Source organism: Alexandromys fortis, unplaced genomic scaffold (assembly GCF_014885135.2).
Source record: "Alexandromys fortis isolate MF-2015 unplaced genomic scaffold, M_Fortis_MF-2015_v1.1 scaffold_54, whole genome shotgun sequence".
Taxonomy (NCBI): domain Eukaryota; kingdom Metazoa; phylum Chordata; class Mammalia; order Rodentia; family Cricetidae; genus Alexandromys; species Alexandromys fortis.
In genome coordinates this window covers 4,068,430-4,089,031 of record NW_026067958.1, presented here as the reverse complement: position 1 = coordinate 4,089,031, position 20,602 = coordinate 4,068,430, and the positions used below count along the sequence as shown (strand labels likewise).

Sequence of the window (20,602 nt, the reverse complement as noted above, 5' to 3'; positions counted from 1 at the left end):
TCTGCCCGTTGCCTTTGCAGGGCAGCTCATATGCCCTTTTCTCTTTGCTTCAGGGCCCTGTATTATAGACTCTTCTCTTGACTAGAGGAACTATGGAGGTAGGGGGTGGGGCACTGCTCATTTGCCAACAGTTCTTTATAATTTTTTCTTTTTTCTTTTTGGTTTTTCGAGACAGGGTTTCTCTGTGGTTTTGGAGCCTGTCCTGGAACTAGCGCTTGTAGACCAGGCTGGTCTCGAACTCACAGAGATCCGCCTGCCTCTGCCTCCCGAGTGCTGGGATTAAAGGCGTGCGCCACCACCGCCCGGCCCCCTATAATTTTTTATCATTCAGTTTTTGTCATTGAGCATGGCGGTGGGAGTTAATTTTCACGATCCATTTGACTGGATTTAGAGTTACCACGGAAACGACTCTGGGTGTGTCTATGAGGCTGAGTCCAGAAAAAAATGCAAACAAGGAGGAAGGATTCATCTTGCATATGGGCAGTATCATCCACGGGGCCAGCCCTTGGTTGAAAAAAAGATGAGCCGAGCACCAGCGTTCATCTCCCTCTGATTCTTGACTGCTGATTTGACAGTTCCTTTACCCACTGTGCACTCCACTTCCGGGCCTGGTAGGCTATATCCCTCCTTAAACTGTAAGTCCAAACAAACCCCTTCTTCCTTAAGGTGTTTCTTGTCAGGTCGTGGCAATGAGAAAGGTAATTCTCTCACTGGCTATGCCCCGTGGGACCCCAGCCTCAATATGTTACGGCCTGCATTTCAAGCCTAGAAAGGCCCATGGTCCACAGAAGCAAGACATTACATAGTCACTGATGCAGTGAAAAGCTCAGCACAGATTCCATTTCAGAAAAAAACTGTCCTCTCTCCATTGTTTTTCACTTCTCTTCCTTCCCTCTGACTTCTGCCACCCTGGGGCACTTTGCCATTTCCCAAATGCGGCATCATCTTTGATGATGGTTCCACTCTCCTCCAACCTGGCAGATTCTTCTCACCTGGGGAAACAGCCTGCTCTACTTCTTTCATAGATTCATTATTTTGTACACCAATCTATTGCAAGGTTTTATTTCAATATTTGGATAATTCGGGTATCATTTGGACTGAATGTGAAATGCCCTATAGGCTCATGTATCTGTTCATGGTAACTCCGTGTGGGAAAGCTTTTTTTTTTTTTTTAAAGATTTATTTATTTATTATGTGTACAGTGTTCTGCCTGCATGTATGCCTACAGGCCAGAAAAGGGCGCCAGATCTCATTTCAGATGGTTGTGAGTTACCATGTGGTTGCTGGGAATTGAACTCAGGTCCTCTTGGAAGAGCAGCCTATGCTCTTAACCCTTGACCCATCTCTCCAGCCCTGGGAAAGCTTTTTTTAAAGAGGTGTGTCCATGTGGTGCATGCATGTGGACAGCCCCACCACCACAGCTGAGAGCTGCCCAATCAGCCATGTTCTCCTTACCACGACCAACTGTAGCTCACCAAACCACAATACAAATAAACTTTCTTCCTGTGTTGCTTTTGTCAGGGATGCTGTCCCACCAAGGGTAAAGGCATCAAATCCAATCTTTCAGAGAAAAACAATGTTTTACTTTCTTTAAGATTCCAGAATTCTGGATAATACCAGATATAAAGTAAATGATCAGTTGTGGATTTGTTCTTTATTGGGTAAAGGCCTTACAGGTATCATTTTTAAAAAGCAACTACTATTAAATATTTTTAAATTGGCTTGAGAAACATCTGGCAAATTTGTTTCTAGCATATATTAAAATGGAAAAATTTAAGTATATTTCCATGCAATGGATATATCAAATACCATGTCTGTATATTATTTATTCATAATGCATGTAAGCTATCAGTCAGTTACAAGCATCTTTATAATTTGAATGTCTCAGTAATTCATTTCCTTTAAAATCTAACTTGTTTACTATATTTGTAATATAAGTTATCAATAAATATAAAATATAAATATATATATTTCTAACAGATACATTTAACCAAATTTCTTCCATATGAGAATCCATGTTTACTTATAGTTACTTGTAATTCATTTTGCTAATATAAGTTTACATCTTGGAAACATGAAAAATTAAATAACCTGAACACCTGTGATGCTTCTGTTGCCTTCTCATTAAAAAAGGGTAAGAGAACCACATAGGTGGACCTCTGGCCAGACTTAAGATTAGAGATTATTAACTCAGGAAGCCCAATAGTTAGCCAGGAGGATCAGCATCACTAAGGAGAAAACTGTTGTTTTCCCCATCCTTCTATATTCCCAGACACTGCCTTTGCTTACACCTGACAATGAGTTAAGACTGGCCTGTGCAGTTCCAGAAAGGAGGAATCTGCTAGGTAGACAGACAGGCCAAGGCCCAATCATCTGCTCCTGAGTCACCAAGTGAAATAAAGTGTTTTCCTCTTCATTTAAGGAACTTTTATAAATATGTCCACCAATAAAGTGACAATATATTTTTGTCCTTTAATTTATATTAATTCTGGTCATTTTTCAGCTATCCACATTGTAGTTGCTTAAATGAATAATAAAAGGAAAGTATTTTGAACGTAAAGTGGTCCATCAGAAGTGAAGATGTAAGACTGAATGAATATATAAAACATGCCGAGTTAAAACAGTACAAGGAATGAAGATTAAATGTAGTTTGGGTAATAAAACATTTTATTAGAATTAGGAAAGAAATCTATTTTTGTTTCTATACAGTCTCTTAAGGTCACATAGAGGAAAAATCACTAGACTATTAACTCCTGTTTTAGGGTTAGTGAATAATATAAACGTTCAAAAATGTAATTTCTTACATGTGTATGGATGTTTTGGCTGCGTGTGTATATATGAACCACTTGTGTGCCTGGTGCTTGAGGAGGTCAGAAAAAGGTGTCAGATCCTCTGGGACTACAGATGATTTGAACCCTACTGGCCATTGAACCCAGATCCTCTGGAAGAACAGCCCATGCTTTGAACTGCTGAGCTCTCTTTCCAGCCCTGAATAATAAAGATTTTTGGAAAAGAATGTCTTTTAAGGTTTTTATTTCTTGCTTTTGTTCAAAATTCTAGTTAAAACAGAAACATAAAGTCATATTTCATATTTAGTTTTTTTTTAAAGGGAGAAATACATTTATTTAGTCCCCTGGGAGTAACCAGGAACAAAGCTTTGTTTAAGAACCCAATAGGAGACACTGGTCGCAATTTTCCAGCATTAAATTGCCCAGGGATTGGCACAGTGATAATCTGATCAATACCCACTCTTCTTGGACTTGAAATAAGCAAGTAAAGACAGGGAGCTAGGAAGTCACATAGCACAAGAGACAGCATATATCTATCCAAGGTCAAGTGGGCTTCTCAGGAAAGAAGAGAAGATTTGTGAGTCAACCTGGAGGCATCTATCAGGTCTTGTCTTTCTCACTCAGGATGCATGGACAGATGGAAGCACTGACTTAAAAGCAAAAGGAAGTAACTGTGGCTTGCGTGTGTGTGTGCGTGTGTGTGCACGTGTGTGTGTGCGCGTGTGCGTGCGTGTGTGTTATTTCTCAAGGGAGAGATGAATTCTTTCATTGTGAAGGTGTTACATCTGTGAGTTATTGATCTCTCTACACTAAGTAGGCTAGTCTACATCAAACAAAAGCGATCTCAGATTAACTTTAAAATGATATATATATATCTCAGAACAAACCCACTCTTGCTTTTCACGGGTCCTAGAAGCATATGTATGGTTGGTTGAGGAAAATAAAGAGAACTCCAGATGTAAGAGTTATTTTAAATATTCACACAGTCATATCTCATGCTATATTTAGTTAGGGAAAAGTTGGCTTGAAGTAACCGGGGAAGAAGCATTCAAAAGGTTGAATTTTCTTTTGTAAAACAGCCATGCAAAGGAAGTCGTGCACATTTTAATAGGATAAAGGGAATTTTATTGGCCTGCACAGATGCTGGATGCAGGAATCTGAACTCACTGGCATTGATGATAAGCCAAAACTATGAATGAGTGGGTTGGAGTGGGGGTTACCAATGCTTTGTTGAATTAGAAACAGTCCTCTAGCTATCAGCTCTTCTCAAATATTGGGTGAAATTGATCCCAAAGGCAACCAGGGAAAGAAATGGACATGCTGGGTAGTAGTACAAATGTATCACTTCTAGACAATACTAGACAAAGTACAAGGCCTACCAGTGGAAAACTGCTTGCTATTATTATTAGCGTGTTATCAGAAAACACAGTTCAGCCAGTACACCCATCTGAGGGTCTGCCTCCCTGAAGCAAAGACCCCTTTCTCCATTATTCCACTGTTCCTGGGTCTAACACCATCACAAACAGTAGTAGAATTCAGAATGAATTCATACCCCACTAGAGAAAATGAAGACATTTTTGTGCGCTGGTAACTAATATTTTTGACTAATAGAGGTAGACAACATTAGGCTCCAGGCTTCCACAGGCAATTAAAATCAGCAGGTCCTCTGGTAAACAAGAGCCTGCGAGGTTTCCTCTTGGTCATAAATAACAGTATAGGGCATGTGACCCGGGGATCATAATGGCGTTTTTCTGGCATGGTTACGTGCCTGATACTGTGAGAGTGTGAGCCTTTACCTTCTTCTGCATTCAGAGATAAACAGAGACCTCATTGTACTTGACTACAATTACTTATGTGGGGCATGGACTCTTGAAAACACCAGACACACATTAACTAAGTCATTAATCCACACCAATCCTTTTCCCAGAAACCACATATTATTATTCTTTAATGGCCGACTAAACTCAGTCAGGAAGGATAATTGCCTTGCTCAAGGCCACAGAGGGAGTCTTGTGTCAGAACAGAATTAGAGTTGAGTGATTTGGGGCCTACAGGCTTGCATTTGGCCCATTAGGTCATGTGTGATGGGAAAAGACTTTTTTTTTTTTTGACTTGTTTGAGGAGAGAGAGAGAGAGAGAGAGAGAGAGAGAGAGAGAGAGAGAAAGAGAGAGAGCGCACTTGTGTGTTCCTCTGTGATCATGAATGTAGGCATTAGTTAGAATATTGGTATTTATGTATACAATAGCTTTTTCCATGTTAGGATAGCATTCATAGTCTGTGACACTCTTAGTAACTCTGAAACTTGTTTGTTCCTTTGCTGTTTCTTGGTTTTGTCTAAGAAAGAGACACGCTAGCTAAGAAATGAAAATGGCTCAGCCCAGAAGCCCATCTCCTTCCTTGCCTACTTTTCTGTCTCCCAGGCTGCCCCTGAGTTACAGTTCTCCCTCCTCAGCCTCTGGCATAAATGTCTAAGGGGAGTGCACCTCCACTCCTGCCTCCAATGGGCTTGTGTTGAGCTACAGAATGTCACCAAAGGGTTTTCTTCTTCAGGGACCAGACCGAATAGTTGCTAAGTCTGGCTAGCGTTATTCATTTCTTCCATGAGCAGATGCTTGCTCTGTATAAAAAGGTGCCTTAGAATAGACGTCTGATGTAAAAGGTCAGGAGGTAAAACTTATGGAATTAGTTCCTACCCACATTCTGAATACATATCCTTATGTCTACAGATGAATGCATCTCCCACCCTTCATTAAATGATCTTGTCTTTGTCGTAGACAAACACCATCACCAAAAGTCACAACTGGTCAAAATACGGAGGACAACTGGCTGTGACCAGGCCCCAGTTGATTTGCCTACAAGACAACCTTCACACCAAAGACTCAGGGAACAGTTCAGAAGAAGGGGCTAGAAACACTCTGAGAGCCAGAGGTCCATGAAGCCTACTGGGAAATTATGGAAATCACAGGAAAGTTGTACCATAATACCTCAACAATATAGCTGCCTAAACAAGAACTGAACGATGGCAGCACCAATAAACATGCTGTGTACAAAAGAGAAATCTTATGGGGTCCAATCCCTAAATAAAGAACTATAGACAACTAATGACTGATGAGAGAGGGAGAATTAGTCAGCCACAGGAATGAGCTTTCTAATTGCTTATCCAAAACCAAGTGGATTGACCTGAAATCATACATACACAAGCAACAGTAAATGAACTCAGCAGGTTGTATGTCCATATCTAGTCATATATAGATATATTTGTAACAATAACAAGTAACGGAAAGGGGGTCATGAATTTGAGGGTACAGAGGGGTGATACATGTGAAGAATTGGAGGAAGGAGAGGGAGAGAAAAATGATGGAATTATATTTTAATTAAAAAAAATCATGGAATTAGATTTCTGGCTCTATGACTTCTGGGTTAATAGTCTGGGGGGAACTACCTCAAACTTTATGTTTCAATTTCTCAATCTGTGCAGGAATAAGTGCAGGAATAGCATTAAGTCATAAGACTCCCCAAGGCTGCTTCTAATTGCAATGACCACACTGGTAGAACTCAAGAGACTAAATGTCACCATGATCATCTTTTTTTTTGTTGTTGTTACAGCAAATACATGAGAGGAGGGAGGCTGTTACTTCAAACAACCTTCTTGGAAGCCATGCCAACTTTTAAGAATGAGTTTCTTTATTTTAAGTAGCAAGGAAATACAATTTTAAAAGTTTAGCGCTAAGCCTAATGAGATGACCCAGTGGGTGAAGTGTTTGTTGCAGGAATCTGGTGACAATGAGTTTGATCCTTGGAACCCATGTAGAGGTTGATGGGAGAACTGGCTCCGCATTGTAGTCCTCTGACCTCCACACATGTGCCATGGCAAACATATGCATTAAAAAGTGATTATTATATTAAAATAATAAATCAAGGTTTGAAATGCAACTCAGTGACAGAGCACTTACTTAGCAGTATCTGGCCCTGGGCTATATTGCAAGGACCATACAAGTAAATGTGAATCAATTAATTAATGAAACCAGAACAGTGCCACAATGTTGTAGGATGAGTGGCGGGCTGTGTCCCGCCACCCAGATAGCTTAGCCCCGAAATAATTACACAGAAACTATATTCATTTAAACACTGCCTGGCCCATTAGCTCTAGCCTCTTATTGGCTAACTCTCACATCTTTATCTAACCCATTTCTAGTAATCTGTGTAGCACCACGAGGTCATGGCTTACCAGGAATGATTCTAACCTACATCCGTCTCAGGCTGGAACTTCATGGTGTTTGCCTGACTCTGCTCTTCTTCCCATCATTCAGTTCTGTCTTTCCTCCCTACCTAAGTTTCTGCCCTATCAAAAGGCCAAGGCAGTCTATTTATTCAACCAATGAAAGCAACACACCCTACACCACCATCAAGAGGAATATATCTGAGCAAAAGAAGGGAAGAGTCTCCACAGTCCTGACACTAACTCATACCCTGAACTGGAAAGACCTAGCCTGTATCAGAATACACTAACACTAATCTCCAATTTGGTGGATTCCCATCATGGCAGAAGCTCTTTAAGGGGGACAGTTATGAATGCTATGATCCGGATCACTGGTGACCTGGATCTTCTTTTCCGGGATCCACGTGGATCACTGATTAGGAATGAAAAGTGTAGCAGCATCCCAGCGATGAGGTTAATCATTTCACAGTACCCTCAAAGCAGCAGAGGCAATGATAACTATGCTAAGTGACTACCTTGCAAGCACACTGCTTAGACACATAAAGTAATGTCATGTATTGTGGTCTCAAAATTAGAGTGACAAACACTCCTGAGGCATTCACAGCACAACGATCATAATTATATAGTAGAGGAGTTGAAAAATAAAATGAAGATCCAAAAGATAAAATGTGAATTAAAAATATAAGTAAAGATAAACATCACACAACACCAGTCAACTACTAGAGGTTCATACATACAGACAGATAAGTCATCTAAGAATTATGAGGATAGTCTGGGCTAAGGGCACCCTTGGACTTGAAAGAGCCCATTAAGGATCCAGTCAAAGTGGACAAAAAACCCAGCACTTTCAAAGACTTGAGAGAAGTTCTGAAACATCAAAGATCAAGAGCAGATCCTGAAAGCTCTGAAAGAATGAGGAAAAACTTTACCTACAAAGAAAGCATGAATGTGCGAGTGGTCCAGGGCTACTGATTCGATCTAGAAAACCATATCCACTCAGAATACCTTGGGGACTTTAACAGAGAAGAAAAATATTTGGGACATGCAAACACGCAGAACGTTTTCTTCCCATTCTGCCTTTTCTCTGTTTCTGGGGATTGTGATTTCAGCAAAATGGAGCAAAGAGATAGCTGTTCAATGTTCTAGAAACTGGGCAGGAAAAGGCAGGCAATGTGGCTGAAGGGAACAGAAACACATTTGGGATAGAAAGGTGTTTCTTTCCTTGGAGAAACTGGAAATGCCCCACAGAGAAGAAGACTAAGATTTTAAAACCACTAGCGGCAATGACAACATCAGGTATCTTTTTTTTTAAAATTTATTTATTTATTAAAGATTTCTGTCTCTTCCCCACCGCCGCCTCCCCTTTCCCTCCCCCTCCCCCAATCAAGTCCCCCTCCTTCGTCAGCCCAAAGAGCAATCAGGGTTCCCTGCCCTGTGGGAAGTCCAAGGACCACCCACCTCCATCCAGGTCTAGTAAGGTGAGCATCCACGAACCTGCCTTGTGATGATGTAAGTCACAAAACAATCCCACACCAGTTCAGAATTATGAATAATAAAAGGGTTTTTTATTTAAAGGGAAAACTTACAGATCACTGATCTAGACAACAGTATTCGACGTGAACAGGAACAGAGTCTAGCAGCTGAAAGCGGGAGCAGGAAGCAAGAGAGCAGGCGCATGGTTACTGGGCGCACAGTTATCGCTGCTTTTATAGTATAAGAGACCATGCCCAAGTGGTATCTTAAATGCTATTGGCTGAAGGAGCAAAATATGCTCCCACAGCAGTCTTGCATTAGCCATGAAAAATATTTATGAGGTCATCTTTGTTATATGCTTTGCTAATTTTCAATGTTTAGAACTGGTCACCAGATAAACTATGAAAGACCTAGTTATGGTAACAGCACATGACATTAATATTTTAATGTGAAATAAAAGCATAGATTATAACATTAAAGAGTAGAGTAGGGGACCTTGGAAGCAGATGAAGGTGAAGTCCTGCTGTAATTTGTGAAATACACTAGATGAGACTCAGACTTTAAACAAAATTAAAAATGCAGTTGGGTAACAAGAAACCAGACATGTAACAAAGACCAAGGCACCTCATGGCACAAATGCAATTAACTCTCTAAACTGTAAAACCAAGATCTCTGTGAGGACAACAAGGCTCAACTCAAATGCAAACACAATGGCATGTCTGATTGTTGAACATGTCTGAACATTAGGATTGTTCTTTACTTTGAGACAGGGTCTTGCTAGACTGCTTCAAAATTTCCACAATCCTTCTGCCTCCCAATACTGGAATTATAGGCATGTACCACTACGTCTGACTTGGGTTTGTTTGTTTGTTTTTTTTCCTATAGTGCTAGAGATTTTATCTAGGATCTCACATGCCAGGCCAGTGTTTAATCACTGAACCGTGTTTCCATCCCCAGGATTCTTACATCTGTCTATCTATCTATCTATCTATCTATCTATCTATCTATCTATCTATCTATCTATCATGTATTCATCCTCACATCTATTTATCTATTTATGGTACGCTTGCGCGTGTGTGCGCATGTGTGCATGTCTGTTGTGTATCATGGCAGAAGTGGGGAGGTCAGAGGAAAGCTTGTGTGAGTTAGTTTTCTCTTTATACCATGTGGGTCCCTGGCAGAGATGGGGTAGAACTGAAGAGAGTAGGCATGGTATGAAGCAACTTTACCCATGAGTCATCTCTCTGCTCCTGGCCTTGGATTTTTTTGATGTATTTAATTACTTATTTATTCATCTATCTATCTATCTATCTATCTATCTATCTATCTATCTATCTATCTATCTACATTCTGACCAAAGTTTCCCTTTTCTCTTCCAGTACCTCCCAATCTCCTTTTTGCCTTGGATTTCTTAATCACATGACACCACTTCAATGAAAACCTAACATAATCCTGTTACAGAATTTCTATTGCTCTTCAACAACTGACATTCCTATGGATACTATATGATATGAAAGTATGATGGCTAATTTTATATCAACATGATACAAGGTATAGGCAATGGAGAGAAGGGGGCCTCAACTAAGCAGATGCTTCCGTAAGATTGGGCTGTAGGCAAGCCTATAGGGGAAGTTCTTAATTAGTGATTGATAGGGGACCATCCTCCCCCCTTGTGGATGGGGTTACACTGGTGGTCCTAGGTTCTATATGAAAGCAGGCTGAGCAAGCCATGGAGAGCAAGCCAGTAAGCAGCACACCTCCATGGCCTCTGCATCAGCCTTTGCCTCCAGATTCTTGCTTTTGCTTCCTTCAATGATGGACAACCATGTGGAAATATAAATCAAATAAACCCTTTTCTCTCCAACTTGCTTTGGTCATGGTCATGACAATAATGAGTAGTGTTAACTGGGGTAAAGAGACTGCTTTTGAAAAGAATTTTGATCAAAAGTTAATTCTAACAATGTCTTTCTGTCCTGTTTTCAACTTAAAAGTTCTTTTTCTTTCTCTCTCCCTCTTTTTTTTTTGTGTGGTTTTTTTTTTGTTTGTTTGTTTGTTTGTTTTTCAAGACAGGGTTTCTCTGTGTAATAGTCCTGGCTGTCCTGGAACTTGCTCTGTAGGCCAGCCTGGCCTTGAACTCACAGAGATCCACCTGCCTCTACCTCCTGAGTGCTGGGATTAAAGGTTTGCACCACCATGCCTGGCTAATCTCAAAATTTTTATGTTTTAGCTTTCCTTTTCCTCCCAGAGAGGTATGAAGAAAATACCACTCTGTTAATTTATAATCTTCTGCTAGTTTATTTATTTTACAAAAATGTCATTATCATATTGATCTTGTACTGTATAAAAATTCTTGGTTTTAATGACTTTTAAAGCAAAGTCCCTAAACAATTGCTATCAAACATTATTTTCACCTACAAATTCTTTTCAGATGCATCCTCAAATTGGCCAGAAGAGGGTCAGCATGATCAATAATCCTTGGACTAAGAACTTGCTTGGACTTGTGTAAAGGTCCTCCTGATATATCAAATAGACACAGTTGCGTGCACTATACGCATGTGAACATCCTGTACGAGAAGAAAGGTTGACACTCTTTTTCATTGAATATTTATGGATATTATCATAGCACAATTTCCTTTTCAGGCAGCCAAAATTCAGTCTCTTCAACAACTTCTCTCAATACTTCTAAAGTTTTTCCGTGTTTGTTTTATGCAAGACTTTTCACAAAATCTTTTAGCTCCAGCTTTTATATACAAACACTTAATTGCTCAAATGGACAAAACAACAACAAAGGTAATGAAGAAAAATTATTCCTAGAAAGATATTTGCATCTTTTGAAGTAGCGTACAGCACAAGAATGTACCATTATATATTCCTTTTAATAGTTTTTAAACAGAAGAGGCCAGGATTGAAATTACAAAATGAATTTGTTCTTCTGCATAAAATAAAAACTTTTTCTTCAGGACAAAGCTATTATATTGTTAGACAAGAGCTCAAAGCATATTAAAATCAGCACTGTAAAATACTTCTTAGAAATTTAATGTGGGAGAAATTGGTATTAGAATTTTAAAATACGATTGAATTGCCCTCTGTGATTATCTACAATAAAACAGAAGTTCTCAGTAGGTCAACATTTTTCAGTTCCAGGTCAAATAGTTAACAGTACTCTTGTTAAGCAACACATTCTAACACACTTCTGAAAGACTTACCCAGGTAACAAGGTTAGCAGGAAGTTTTGCCTCACTTGGCAAAGAATTCTTATTCATTGTTAGATTAGCATTTCAGAGAAGCATGATTTTAAACAGAGACTGCCAATAATTAAACATGCAAAATTTTCTCTGCTAATTAATGACATGGCTTTAGGAGACTTTTCTATTTCTTTCCACGTAGGTAAAGCAACAGCAAGAAACTTTATGCACACATGATCAGATTATCAAAGAGTATAGAATGCAAACACAAACCCTCATCTGCAAGGAAACCACAACCCCCAGCTTTGCTCTCATTGTTCTTCAATTAAACCACCATCTCTTCCACCATTCTAACGATTGGTTATTTTACAGTGTACTGGGAAAGGGTGCATGGCCACGGACACAGCTGAGCACAGACGCTGCGCCCCTGCCGTACCTGTATCTACGCCAGTTACCGGTCAGGGTTAATAAGCAGAAAGTTTCTAGGCAGGCTGGAGGCCAGCCGCTACCTGCAGCCTTACCTTTGTGAGCCGCTGCCTTCCGCGGAGCTGGAGTCGCCACAGCCTGCACCTGCTTCTCCAAGTTTCCTTCACTTCCAGTCCTCTCCGTCTTCTCACCTAGGCTGGTTTTCTTCGACTTGCTGCTTAAATCATCCTTCTTAGAGGATGGCAGCTTAGAAGCCGCGCTAGTAAAGAAGGATTTAGCCAAGCGGGAGGACTTGGACATTTTAAACGGCAGGGAAGACACCCCACCCCCGAATAAAAACAAAACAAGAAAGATCAGCTCTAGAATGGCACCTACTGGGGCAGCAAATTCTAAAATTTATCCTACGAGTTACACTTCTCAACAGCCAGTGACAGTGTGGAGTTCAGCTGGATAGAAAGTGCTGGGCTGGGCTGGGCTGTGCGGGGAAGGGGGGGGGGGCACTTGTTTTTCGTTTGTTTTTGTTTTTTTAAACAAAGGCATCCTGCTGCCTTTCACTCCTGTGGAATGGAAAGGTGTTTCAAAGACAAGTATTCAATGGTAAATGCTCTAACGCCAGGGACCTGCAGATTCTGGAATGTAAAATATGCATACAGGCAAGCGCTCCCAGAGACGTCCCCAGCACGTTCAGACTAGATGCTGGAGGACTAGAAAAGGGAAACGAATGTAAATACAGCCCCATCCACTCAGGTACAGGACGGGAAAATGAGCCAGATGTGAGATTTACAGGACTTTGGAGCTCGTGCCGCGTAAGGCTTCCAGGCATTTGTACAAGCAGATATTTCCTTGCCTTAGCACATTCCTAGATTCTAGTCTAGGACTGGCCAGTGCAATGAATGCCCACCTACAGAAACACTTCTACTGTTTACAGAACAGGAATAGCACCGTTGAAAGAGAGAAAAGCCAGAAGACTGCATTTTCCATACCACTTGGGGCTGCTGTGTGGCACCCGATAGCAGATGAAAGGAGAGCTGTATGCCTGTATAAGGGAGTGTGGGGTATATGTGTGTGCATGTTCCCTCTGTGTGTGTGTGTGTGTATGTGTGTGCGCACGCGGTGTGCTCGTGTGCGCGGCGTGCTCGTGTGCACACGCACGTACACGCATGCATGTATCTGTGTGTTGAGAATCTGGGACTGTGTTATTTTACCTTTAAAGGAGCCTGGCGTTCCTTCTGAGTAGTTGTAATTACTCCGTGTTCTGAAAGGCTGACAGTAACATGTAAAACTCAGGTGTGTTCATGCCGCAGGTTTTCCTTAGGCCGAAAACAGTCCTTTCGCCAACTGAACACAGGAGCCCACTAGAAGCATGCAGCCCCTTCTGCACTAAGGGTGACCCCTTTCCCTCTTCATTTCCCATGTCAGTGATTTTTACTACTTGTGGGTTAAGCTGTTTCCAACCTCAATTATTCTATGTTCCCTCAGGGAGAAACTGTACATACACTCGAGGAACTAGAAAAGCGTTCTGGGAGTCTGTGATCATATAATGGCCTTAGCGCACAAATGCCCTGATAAATGTGCAGCCACTTAGCCCTGCATCAAGAGAGAAGGAGAGGCCAGGAAGAGTATAAATTTTGGAATCGACTGGAGTATGCCTTCCCCAGAGGAAGAACCATTCCTGTCATTTAAATGATAAAGTTGGGATAATTTTGATCAACCAGAAGGCAATACAGATGGCCTCAGATAACACACCTGCCCTTCCCTTCATCCGGTAAATGGTAATCTCTCTCTCTGTCTCTCTCTGTCTCTGTCTCTCTCTGTCTCTCTGTCTCTGTCTCTGTCACACACACACACACACACACACACACACACACACACACACACCTACCTCCTCACCTCATCTGCCCAAAATTTCCCTGACTTTAACACTACCTAGCAAATCTGGCGCAGTCAGTCCTAAGAGCCACCAGAGTCGGCAGCTTAAATCCTGACTCGGAACTGAAGGTCCCCAGTGGGATCCCACTTGTGGTTTTAGACCACTAAAACCCAGAGAACCTGGGAGTAACCCTTAATGACATCAGGAACCTGTGAGGATGACAGGCCAATGCCTTCCCGAATTCCACTGCATCACTGAACTAAAAAGCATGAAACTTAAGTGACCCCTTCACTCTTTAAAATCCTGTCCAAATCAGACAGGCTAGGTGTCTGATGAAGAAGCATAAGGCTTCTCCATCTCGTCCAAAGTCATGCTGCCCCTGGCTCCTTTCTTTTCGGAATCTTCCTTGCAGTCTCTTTCAGGAATAAGATTAACAAAAAAAAAAAAAAAAAAAAAAAAAACCTAACTCTGGCTTCTTTGTAGACTTCTGAGCACAGTGTGTCAGAGCCTAGCCGCCCTGTAGCTGCTGAGTGAAGCCTCATCGTCCAGGTTTCTCTACCGAAGAGATGGGCACCAGCAGTACAGCCCAGTCCCAAGTGGGCACTGACGCAATGGCTGCTGAGCCTGTGGCACTTGGCCATGCACTGGAGCCTGGCAAGCCAGTGAGGGATCCATGCCAGGAAAGAAACGCTGCTGAATCCTGAAGCTGTCTAGAACAGGTGGTTTTCCTACCCAGTGGGTGAAGCATTTAGCAGGGATCACATTGTATATAGGTGTAGCATGCCTGTCTCTTCCAACAGGGCCTGGATAACCAGAGCAGCTTATAAAAGACAGAAAAAAAAAAATCAGCAATGATTGTGAAACAGGATACGGGAAGAGGTGGAGCCTATACCAATGTCCTCCAGAGAAACAACCAATACAAAAATAAGACTTTTGTATTATATATATGTATGTATGTATGTGTATGTATATACGTATATATATTAGATACACACACAACTATGCATGTGCATACATGTCTGTATACAGACTATGTCTGTGTCTATGAATGCACATATAAAATAATATGTCACTTACTGGGACATATGCATTTATATACATGCATGTACAGAATATATTATACAAGCCAATAATTAAGTATCCATAAGATACACATAATATGTTTAGTAATTATATATTATGGATGCATATAGTCAACTATATAATATACATTCATTTAGACTAAACAATACATATATGTGCAGTTATATAAAATACATACAATATATAAAACATGAGCTGAATGTTGGGATACCTGGGGTGGTTGTTGCTGGTACAACTGTCTCTAGGCTCTAAGAGGTTATAGTTATCTGGAAACCTCTCAAATGGACTGTTTCTGAGCTTTAACTTAGACCAATGGCTTAAAATTTCAGGTAAGGCCAAAGCTAGGTTTCCAGACCCTCACACACGCAATTTGCAGGCATATCTCTTACTTACAGGGCCCTGGGAGATGCTCTAGCCTGCATCCCCGTGTGAAAGTCCCCGAAGGACCATTCCTGCCCACTGCTGCTACTGCACCTTGGTTGCTCCATTTGTTTCTTCTGTTTTGCAGACATCATCTGCGCTTCACATGCTGTGTGGTGAATCTGTCTGAGAACATCAAACTCATGTTACTCATCACCTTGGCCATTTGTTTCTTGGCCATGCTTGGTTTGAGTTGTGATACTTGAGGTAAACATGTCCCCCCATCACTCCCAACACAGACTGGCCAGTCTGTGCTAACATTTGTGCATCTCTTTGAAAGAAGATGGCTTATGCAAGGGGGAGGCCTGAAAGCACCACGTGGCTCGTTAATTTCCTTCTCCACTCGCTGGAAGTTTCCTGAGACCCTTTGTCACTCAGTGCATAGCAAACCCTTAGGCCACATACAGCCAGAGTCCATGTGGTATGGGATATTTTTGTTTTAGATAAACAAAAGAGAGCTGACCTAGAAGCATTTGCTTGGACAGCTAGCACCAAATGTGTCTGGAACCATCACTCAAAAGAAAGACAGAATACAAGAGGTTTGACACACTTAAAAAAAAAAAAAAACTTTATTTCTAAAAGTACCTAAATTGGTTGGCAAAATAATACTCTGTTAGGATTAATTGTGTGAGGTTAAAATAAAAAATAATTAATAATAAGACCAGAGACAAAGGAGCTTATTTCTGAGTTTCCTAGCATTTGAGCAAAAAGAAAAAGGGGGGTTTGTAGTGTCTGTGCTATTTTATCAATAGCTTGAGTCTAAAGACAACAAAGCTGCTGCCGCTGGATCCCAAAGAATCTCTTGAGTTTTGAGTGACCCATTAAGAAGGACATCTTTATAGGACAAACGCCATCATGTTCCAGGAGCCCCCACACTCATGTGAATATTTTCTGGAAACACTGCTTTAATCTACATGGCCAATTTCTCTTCTACGTCCAACAAGTACCTGCCATCTAGTCCCGATCCTAACCACTACAAGCGGTATCAGCTTCCCAGCCAACCAGGCATAGACGCACCTTCCTTTCAACTCATTGGCTCTCCTTTGGCCTGTGGTGGTATAGTATCTCCTGACAAGGGTCCAGTCTCACCAGCCTTTCCTTTACTACGTCTAGTCTGCCTGAGCTGGGCCAACCTCTGTCCTCCGGGGCTCTCTGATATCCACATCTCACTGTCACGAGCTCTGCTCAGCAAAGTAGGCAGAGCAGGTAAAGGTTTCTCTTCTTTTGAAATGCCAAGTTTACCCTAACTCATCACTGCTACTTCTGCAGGCATGAGGACATTGTCCCAAGCTACTTCTGTCGTTGCTGCTATTGAAGTTTAGTTATTTGGAGACAGGGTCTTAATAATATAGCAAGCTGATATGAACTCCCAAGCTTCCTGCCTCCCCTTCTGAGTTCCAGAATGACAGGCGTGTGCCACCATACCCAGCTCCTCCCGAATGGCTCATTGCGTTTCCTTCCCTCGCTCCTCCTCAGACCAATGTGCCCCCAGAGCCTTTTATAACCAGATGTCCCTGCCTCACATACTACCAGCTTGGGAATTTTAGTATTTTGGTAGGATTCATAATGAAAAGAGTGAACATGATATTCAAAATTGTAGCTTGAGTAAACCCATTAACTGCTCCCCTTAACTCTCTTCCTGGTCTCCTCTGACCTCTGACCTCTGACACAGCTCCTGGATTTGGTCTGTAGAACACTGTACATGATGGCTTCTGGCATTTGGCTCTCAGGGGATCCTGTGTGTTTGAGCTCGCTCAAGCCATGTGCAGAGCTGCTCTTTGCTTGTCTGGTCTAGTCTGTTTTCTAAACTCAGAAGGCATGGATTGCCTTTTTTGTTTGTTTGTTTGATTGGTTTGTTTGGTCCTGTGTGTTTACTGGTTTGTTTACCTAGCTAACTTAAATTGCTCTGATCAACTTCAAGCCAACTTTCTCTTCTTCTAAACATGGAAGTTAAGATCATTTATAAATGGACATTTCCTCTTATTTCTTCAAGGAAACATCACATGACAAGGGTTCTCAAACTAAGCTTTTCCCTAGCCTTGCGACTGACTGAACCGGTTGAGAGCCACCTTTCCAGGAAATTGTCATGTTTTTCTAAAGCTGAGACCATTAGTATCTTCCAAGTTGTATGTGCTGTTCAGGTCTATGGAGTTAACTCTCCTGAATTCTACCTTCTTCCCTAGCCTGAAGAGGTCCCCTGGGTTAGAAAAGGCAGGTAACAACTCATATCTATTCTTGGATGTGAGGACATCAGGATCCCTGTGCAAGTCCATAAAGGTGTCTCCCAGCATGCAAATGCCAGCAGTCACGGTAGGTGTGGACAGTGGTAGCCTGCGGGGTAGTACTACTATTAGACTCGCTTTATAGCTGAGTCAATTGAAACATGCAGAGGTCTAGAAACTCACAAAGAATTTACAGATAATACATGCTAGAACTGGGATTTGAACTCAGGCCATCTGGTCAAAGAACCTGACTTCTGTGTAAGACAAAATATCTGTCTTTAACTAATGTGTGTACTGAGGACAGACATGGAGCACCTGTTCAGTCACAGCAGTGACCTGGAAAGTGTCTTCCATTTTGAATCCTGTGTGAGAAACCCTATAGATGAGTCCCCAGATAAGACAGGGTTTGTGACCAATGAACCCAGGGAAGAAAATCTCCTGTGCACAGGAGCAGATGGCAGAGCAGCCACATGGAAGGCAGCTTCCTATGGTGGCTGCTGCCACACTACCCAAGCAGTACAAAAAATGCACATGGGCCTCTCTGGAGCTTCCTGACCTTTGCCCTTCCCTGGCCTCCTGATCTTGTTTGCTGAGCAGCTGTCAAGAGAAACAAGTAGGCAGCGTGTGTCTAAGCTCACCCTGCCAGAAGAACATGCAGACTTGTCATTACGCCCTTGAGAAGTCATTTCAGCTCTCAGAGCTGGATCACCTGGAAGAAGGCTCCATAGTGTTTCCCCTCATGCATCACGGGATTGTTTCAACATTCAAATGAGATCATGAATATGAAGGCACCTTTATGATTATAAAATGTCAATTTTACAATGAATCAAAGAGCATAATTATAATGGTTATAAAATACCAATTTCCTATTTTGTCTTAGTTTATATCAGTTTTTTTTTTATTAGCAGAACATACTGTAGCAAGCTTCAGCAAATCTTTTCTATATAGGGACATAGAGTAGATATTTTAATCCTTCTGAGCAGAATGACCTCTTCTCAACACCTGAGTTTTGCTATTGGCACATGGAAATATTCACAGACAAAATGTAAACCAACAAGCAAGGCTGTGTCCCAGTAAAACTTTATTTACAAAACCATAGCTGGACAGATACATCTGTTGTTTGCTAAGGTCCAGTCTATAACAGTCATTTAAAACTATCTGTGAATTTCATTCGGATTCTTGCCTTTATGAACACTGTCTGCAATATGGATTCTTTGACCAACTCTTTGGATGTTTGAGTTCTGACTCCCAGGCTAGCTTTGAATAACTTCTCAAATTTATATCATCCTAAAATTTGAACATCGTATCATTCAATTGCTGGAGGTGAGACTCAGTTTCTCAAACAGCCAGTGCCAAGTCTAACTTAACTACATAAAATAGTGGCAATGAAGGCAATACGCAGCTCTTTGGCTACCTGGATTACAGCAGGCTTTGGCAATTCAGTAATATACAGTTATTCAGTTCTGTAGGGAGACCTTTTGGAGTGCCGGTTATCAATCTATGGGCTGAACTTTCTTGCAGCATTTCTCGTGTCTTAGCTAAAGGACAAAGGCTAGCGAGTTCAGATTCCTCAACTTCCAAGTTAAATGTGGCATGAAGATTTCTTGATTTAACCAGTCCAATTTCTAAAGATTCTTTCAAAAACACTTTTAATGGTTTCAGTAAAAGTCGCTTTACACTACGATGTCACCCATCTGTGCCTCTATATTGTAAAGGAATATGAAAATGACTTGGGATTTGCTTCATTATGCTATAAAGTTGCCAATGCCAAGAAGGTTTTTTTCTTCCTTTTATTGCAAAACCCTCCTACACATAGAAGGCTGACTTATCTGAACCAACAAGTAGAGCTGCAAGCCATCTAGAAAGTTAAACACAGACGTGTTAGACGGCCAGGTTGTAATGGGGGCTGAAACTCTGTAATCACAGCCAGCTTCTGCTGTGTCACTTTAGGAATCCCGTTAGTTTGGAGCATAAAGCAAAATGCTATGCTTTCAGAGGAGGATCCTGAGGTACACTCTTTCAGAGGAGGATCCTCAAGTACACGCTCTCTTTTTAGGCTGGCGTATACAGGTATAATTGACAATATAAATTAAATACAGTCACCTGAAAACAATGCCTTGAGTCACCATTACTTGTTAGTAGTGATACTGTAGGTGTGACCTTGAAATAAATCTTTGAGCCCAACCAAGCAGTATCTAGTGACCTTTTACCCACTTTAAAATGCAAAAGAGGCAAAGGTTCTGGAATTCTGCCCTTGCTTTAAATCCTCCTAATGAGAAACACAATGTGGGGATTTAAACCAAGTAAGCATCTCTCCAGCCCTCCAATGGCGAGCTTGCTTCTTCTCTCACTGTAGTGTAGAGAGGTGACAGTAACTTGCTTTTAGCTATAAAGCATAAAATACGTTTAAACTTCCAGGTCAGTAAGAGCCAAATCTTAAAATAGAAGAGGCCGCTCCCTAACTCGCAGACACTTGTTGAAATGCGGGATGACATTTAATTCAATGGCATGTCACAAGAGAGCAAATAACCTGCTGCTTTCTGTAGCTCCAGCGGATTCCTTTCTGGTTCCCACAGGATTTTAGACGCTCTAATTTAATGATGGTGGGAAGAACAGTAAATCAAGAGTGAGTGAGGAAAATTGAATAAAACCGGAGACGTGCTAAGCTTTGGAGGATAGCTTGTGTGTTTAACTACTGAGAGCATGGGTGTGTCCGCCACCCATGAGAAGTGTGTCCGCCAAACACCCTGAAAGTCGTGCACCTGCTCCGTCATCAAGCTCAGTGTGAGTGTTTGAAACAGGGCTAAGGGTCACACTTTCCCTATGTCCCATGGACACTACACACACTGTACGTAAGTAAAGCCAAACACCCAGGGAAAGTAGGGAACTAAGGAATGGCTCCGTTCTTGGAATG

At 41.5% G+C, this 20,602-nt stretch overlaps 1 protein-coding gene across 5 annotated transcripts in view; it reads right to left on the bottom strand.

The window, feature by feature from the left end:
• Window positions 1-12,203, bottom strand: part of Kiaa1217 (KIAA1217 ortholog) — a 479,642-nt gene extending 467,439 nt beyond the window's left edge. For all 5 annotated transcript variants that reach the window (XM_050152641.1, XM_050152630.1, XM_050152627.1 and 2 more), the window contains exon 1: window positions 12,189-12,203. The gene's annotated coding sequence lies outside the window, so the exon portion shown is untranslated. The remainder of the gene's footprint in view (window positions 1-12,188) is intronic.
• Between the last annotated feature and the right edge of the window lie 8,399 nt (window positions 12,204-20,602).